This window comes from Triticum dicoccoides, chromosome 1B, assembly GCF_002162155.2.
Source record: "Triticum dicoccoides isolate Atlit2015 ecotype Zavitan chromosome 1B, WEW_v2.0, whole genome shotgun sequence".
NCBI classification, from domain to species: Eukaryota; Viridiplantae; Streptophyta; class Magnoliopsida; order Poales; family Poaceae; genus Triticum; species Triticum dicoccoides.
In genome coordinates this window covers 13,813,845-13,820,259 of record NC_041381.1, presented here as the reverse complement: position 1 = coordinate 13,820,259, position 6,415 = coordinate 13,813,845, and the positions used below count along the sequence as shown (strand labels likewise).

Genomic DNA, 6,415 nt, shown 5'->3' with positions numbered 1-6,415 from the left:
CGGCAGGCTACCAAATGGAATCCAAATTAGTTACCCAAATATGCATAGGTCAATCGGTTTTAGATTTTTAGTTACCCGAATGTACATCCATCCCAACACAGCCGACCAGTCACGCGACAGAATCAAACTCACAAAATTGGACACAGATCTGCAGCTTAGCCATTTTCGTTTACAGGGACTGTAGCTTAGTCATTGATAGTGCAGTTCTCCACTCACCAAGCAACGGGACCAAGATGTTGTTTCCTGTTGGGATTCAAACTGGTTTGGCTTATGTGCAACCTCGCAGGTTCTTTACTTCTTTGATGGCTTCAGCAACAAGAAGAGTACTATTCATCACTCTCACCAAACCATGAGACTGTTTTCATGGTTTATATTCAGAAACACGCGAGGAGGTGACCGCCACTGTCATCGAGTGAAACCCATTCCAAGGCGGCCAGGTACGTCCTCCTCTGGTTCCTGCTCGATCCTAGCTAGGGTAGCTTGTTTTCCTGACATCTTAGCTAGGTTGTACTAAAACCTAGCTCGTCGTTGTTGGTCCATGATCCGTTGTCGAAGGACCCTCCCCTATCGGCGCCATCGTCATTCATCTTCCTCTTTGGGACGTTCTTGATTGATTCTCTTATCACGCGTCATCGGAGAGGAGCCAACTGACAAACGACTCAAGCTCGTCTGACTTGAAGCCGGTCATTGCCTGCGGCTCAGCGGTCATTAGCAGATCACTTTGGGATGGCTGGTCCCATAGATGGGATGCAAAACCCTCCCAGTCCATGTCAAGCAGATCCTCCACCCGAGGAGAGTGGCCTCCCTGCTCGATGCCAGTAAGCACACTAGCTGCCATGTCGTCGTTGATGCATGAAAGCAGGGCCTCCATCTCGCTTTCCTCCTCAAAAACCCCGATCTGATTCACCGAGTCGTCTGAGCAGTTGGTTCCCATGAGTAGAACCATACCATTCTGATCTACCGGGTCCATGACCATGGCCTCCTCGCTGCAGAGAACACCACAAGTAATGTTGTTGATGGGCTGTTGGTCCCGGTCTGGGTCGGCCTGGTTTGATGTTGTCGATATGGCGTCGACCGGGCTTGAGCCTTCCTTGGGCTTGGTGGGCTCAGGCATGGGCTGCATCTTCGTGCTGCTCCTGGGCGCCTTGCCGCCTCGGCGCTTGGTAGTGGCGGAAAGCTTGTTGACGTCGATGGTTACGGTGGTTCCGCTAAACGCAGCGTACACGTGCCGGAAGTTGTAGATATGCCGACTGGGATGCGTGTCCCAGTAGTTCTTGATCTCGTTGTCAGTCCGCCCTGGCAGGTAGCTGGCGATCACCGACCACCTGTCAGCCATTCCAAGAAGGTACATGCTAGCCAGTTAGATATATCTATTTAAACGTCGTCATAGCTAAAAGCAAAGGGAGATATCTATGCACGATCTTGACATTTTACGAGCTAAGCAAAGTGATTATGTACAGTCAGAGTAGTATAACTACTTGCATTTCACAATGCATATGTATATAAGATGGTTCATCTGCACCATCCGCCCTGCATACACTAGAATAATGTTCTTCATTGTTACACAAGGTCTAGAGCGTAACATACGGATGTATACATACATATTTTAGAGTGCAGATTCGCTCATTTTGCTTCGTATGTAGTTCATATCATAATCTCTAAAAAGGTTTATATTTAGGAATGGAGGGAGTACTTCAAAAGATCCTCAACGCCACTAAGAACATTGACAAATACAAATGTTGAGAGGCGAGGTCCAGGGCTCTACTAGACTACTAGCAGCTGCCCCTCTCTAGTGTACACGGAGCATTCTGAGTGAGTGAAGAAGTCTTGAGCACGACACCAGATGGTCTGCTATCCCACATAAATTAAAAGTTGTTGGTTTGGTGGACCTGATCTTGTCTAAAATCACAACATTTCAATCTACATAATATACATCACAATCAGGAATACATACCACATATGTTCATTGAAACATCTAAGTAACATACATCAACCATTACAAAGCGTACACACATTGGTATAATGAGATTGTTGTATTAAAATTCTAATTCCATTACTAGAAAACATGCTCATGCTTGTGGTTGCAACGGAAGAAAAAAGAAGTATCATGCCCCTAGCTCAATAAGCATGGCATAAACCCTCCACATGTCATGTTTTATTTCAACATGGCGCTCCTCTTGTGTGGCCGCTTATCCTTCTTTCCGCCTTCACAAATAGTGGTCGTAGTGCCCATGTGATCTCAATGCGTTTGAATGGGTCAATTTCAAGGCGATGATCTTGGCCACCGCATGTCAAACTTATCATAGGTATTCTTTGTGGAGCAGTATGGGCTAATGAGGCCTGGGGATCCTATTGGAATTGGGATCCTAAGGAAACTTGGGCATTTATTACTTGGACCATATTCACAATTTATTTACATAGTAGAACAAATCCAAATTGGAAGGGTAGGAATTCTGCACTTATAGCTTTGATAGGATTTCTTATAATTTGGATTTGTTATTTTGGTATAAATCTATTAGGAATAGGCTTACATAGTTATGGTTCGTTTACATTAACACCTAAATGATTACATAAAATAAAACCTTCATGAAATGAAGGTTTTTTTACTTTTATGTTTTATTTGAGAACCCCTTGAACGCCTTCTCAAAGGGTTCTCAAAAATTCGAGATAGATCTAATTATACTTTTTTACTTATTTCTGCATTAATGGAGCAGATGAGTAAAAAAAACCTATTTAGGATAATAATTATAACTTTTAAAATTAATCTAGTCAGGCTTGACGCGAGGGCCGCCATACGTGAGCTACACCATGCACCCATTCCGTACACCGTCCCCAATACTCCAACTCGCTTTTAAATTGTGTTAGCTTAAAAGTGTATCAACATTCTTTTTTTAAACATATGGACATTTTTGGAATCACATGGCTTTTTAAAATTACTAACATTGTTTTAACACGCAAACACTTTTGGAATTACATGAACACATTTTTTAAAAAGGACATCTTTTTTCTAAAATACATAAGCAACATTTTGATACATAAAATCTTTTTTTAAAAACTAGACAAACATTATAAAATGCACAAACACTTCATGTGGATATGACGTCATGGTTACACAGACGAATTAAATTGATTAATTATTAATTAGAACTGGAGTGTAGCATGAACAGGTCATGCGCAGGATGCACACTGTTTTTCGTGAGATAGTGAACGGGAGGAGAGCTGCACAGTTCAAGCTGTCGAGCATGACTGTAAGTGCCGCTATCTTTTTTTTTTTCGCGAATACGCAAAGATTGCGTATCATTGCATTGATAGGAGGGGGCTGAAAGTACAGAGAGACATGCCGACATTGGCCACGCGTACACAGATCGGCGCGGGCACAAGTGGCCGGAGCAGCTAGGAGAGGGGCTGCTCACCCCTCATTACAAAAAAGCTAAGCCTAAATCTCAGGAATCAGGTTCGCCAAGCCGTTGGCGCCGGCACTAGCCCACAGGCGAGCGTCTTCTTGGATGGATTGCAGCAGAGTTGCGATCGAGGGTTGCCGCTGATCGAACACGCATCCATTCCGGTGTCTCCAGATGGCCCAAGCGGTGAGGGCGATGATGGAGCAGAGTCCCTTCCGCAGAGCCGAGGGTGATGAAGTGCAAGCATCCATCCACCAGTCCGCGAACGTTGTGTCGGGGTTGAGGATCATGGCAGTCGATCGGCACCAAGAAAGGACCTCATGCCAAATTTGGCGGGAGAAGGGGCAGGAGGTGAACAGGTGGTGCATGTCCTCAGTGGTCTGGTCGCACAGCACACAACTGTCATTGTGGGGCAGCCCTCGCCGGGCAAGGCGGTCGGCCGTCCAACATCGGTCTTGCAGGGCAAGCCAGATGAAGATCTTGATGCGTAAGGGGGCCCAAGTCTTCCAGGTGAGCTTCCATGACGCGTCGGTCGTGGATCCGTGAAAGAGCGCGAGGTAGCAGGATTTGGCGGAATAGACGCCGGACTCCGTCCACTTCCATCGCAGCACATCAGGCCCAGCCGAGAGGGTAGCGTTTTGAAGCATGCGCCAGAGTTCGACATACTGGATCAGGGCTGCCGGGCCGAGCGCGCCGGCAATGTCGCGCACCCAGGCGCGCCCAGGGAGCCCCTCGGCCACCGTGCGATCACGACGATGCCGTCTGGAGACCAGGGAGAACACGAGTGGGGCAAGCTCGGGGATGGCCTTGCCATCGATCCAGGGGTCAGTCCAGAACCTGCAGGTGCGACCATCACGCACCTCCCAAGAGGTGGAGGCCCTAAAAATCTGCGAGGCCGCAGGGTCATGGGGGAGGTGCAGATGACTCCAGGGGCGCGAAGCATCAGTACGCTGGAGCCAGAGCCATCGGGTGCGCAAGGCGACGTCGGCGCGCTGCAGGTCGCGTATCCCCAAGCCGCCGAGGAAGGTGGGGAGACACACCCGAGCCCAGTTCACTCGGCCGCTATCTGATTATATACAATAATAATACTTTTATCCTGTTTAGTATTTTTCGTATTTATACTTCAAACTACATGAAAGACTTGCAAAAGGGCGACTGATCCTTAATCATCTAGTCAGTTTATAATAGGCCGGGGTACACCTCCTAAAACTCGTTGCGTGATGTGGCATTTAAGTAGCCAGCAACCTACAAACATGCAAAGCAGCGCAGAGCTACATGGGCTGCCTTTGGAGGCACAGCAGGCCAGGCGGGGCGGAAATAATCACTATCACACGGCTCATATAACACATAGGGAGAAAAACCGTTATTAGTACCAAGTCGCATAGCTATATGGTGAGGAAACATCTGCAAGTGTATAAGACACAAGAGTTTTTACTCGAACTTGGCAGCGCAAATATAGATGACAGGCGAAAATTTCAGAAAACGCACCGCGAAGGACATTTTTATTTTGCAGAAACCACCGTCCTTCATTATTAGGTATAGAAAAGGAACATGGTACATTCACTTCCTCGCCTCCAGGTCCCACATACTAACCCTTCGTCCAACCGAACTTTTTGCCAAACGAAATCAGAGTGTGACAGAGAAACCAGGGGCACCCTTGCCTCTTTGCTTTCCTGGTCTACCCTTACATCTGTACGAATCGCTAGAGTTTCTCACACCAGTCTCCACATGAATGCAAATAATATAAGAAAAAAATATATGAATGCAAACATCTCTTGTCTGAAAATAGAACCGCACACACAAGAAGTTGCAACAGATAAAAGTTTGATAACATATCTTCTTGCGAAGGCAAACAGGAAGTTGTACTGGTAATGGTATCCACGGATCCGTACCTGCTGCCAAGGGTGGCATGGAGCTTGACAATGAGATTATCCTCCTCTTTAGAGAAGTTGCCCCTCTTCACCCCGTCGCTCAGGTAGTTGAGCCACCGTAGCCTGCAGCTCTTGCCACACCTCAGCAGCCCTGGAGTAGTATACATAGTTGCATACCAACGGAAGCAGGAATATGTTAACATATGTAATACATGTTCTTCACCAATGTGTAGCTAGTTACTTAATCTTTTTGATCATTAAGTTTCAACTAATTAACTAGCTAGTAGTTGCTGTGAAAACCCCGCTAAAGTAGTCACAGCAAGCTCATGTCATATTTACCTGCATTCTTGGGCAGAGACCTCCATGAGCCCTCGCCGTGCTGAGCAATGTATTTCGTGAGTATGTCATCCTCCTCCGCCGTCCACCTTCCTTGCTTCAACCCCACCTTCTCGCAGCACGGCGCCCTCCCCATCCTCTCGTCACACGCGTGTACCTTGTATATGTGCCTACCTAGCTACCTCCAAGCAAATTAGACAAGCTAGCTAATCTCGCGTGGTCGTCACGGTAGAACGATATATACATATATGCTACTCCATGTATTAATGGAGTAGGTGTGTTAGGTCAAGGGGGTGAATTGTAGATAGACTTATTATATAGCTTGATCCAAGCCCAGGTTAATTAGTTGGTGAGTCAAGTAACATGCATCTGACTATATACACACACACGCGCGCTGTCTCTGTATCTCTCTTTGTATTTTGTTGAGCAAGACAAGGCGCCATATATAACCTAGCACAACGAGATGACGGGCAAGGGGGGCTGTGGAGGCGCCGTGGGGTAAAGGCTGGCCGCTGTTCCCAACGTTGCCTCGCACATGTTTAGTATATTTTAAAATAATTATACTAGCAAACTGGCGCCGGCAACTTCTCAATCTTATATTTATTCTGTGATGATTGAGACAGATATATTTCTATTTATTGGAAGAACTGAAGTTTTCACCAATCGAGCTTCAGATCTTCTAACGAAGAACTTGACACACTTATCTTCCGATCACTGTATTTCCTGAATCTATTATTTCAAAGCTCAACATAACTGGATATGTTACCTATTGACTAGTACTTATGCATTATCTTTTCTCTAGAAATG

The 6,415-nt window shown here is 46.3% G+C and overlaps 1 pseudogene; it reads right to left on the bottom strand.

Moving 5' to 3' along the window:
* Positions 1-659: 659 nt before the first annotated feature.
* LOC119299518 lies at positions 660-5,744 on the bottom strand (annotated as a pseudogene).
* Positions 5,745-6,415: the final 671 nt, after the last annotated feature.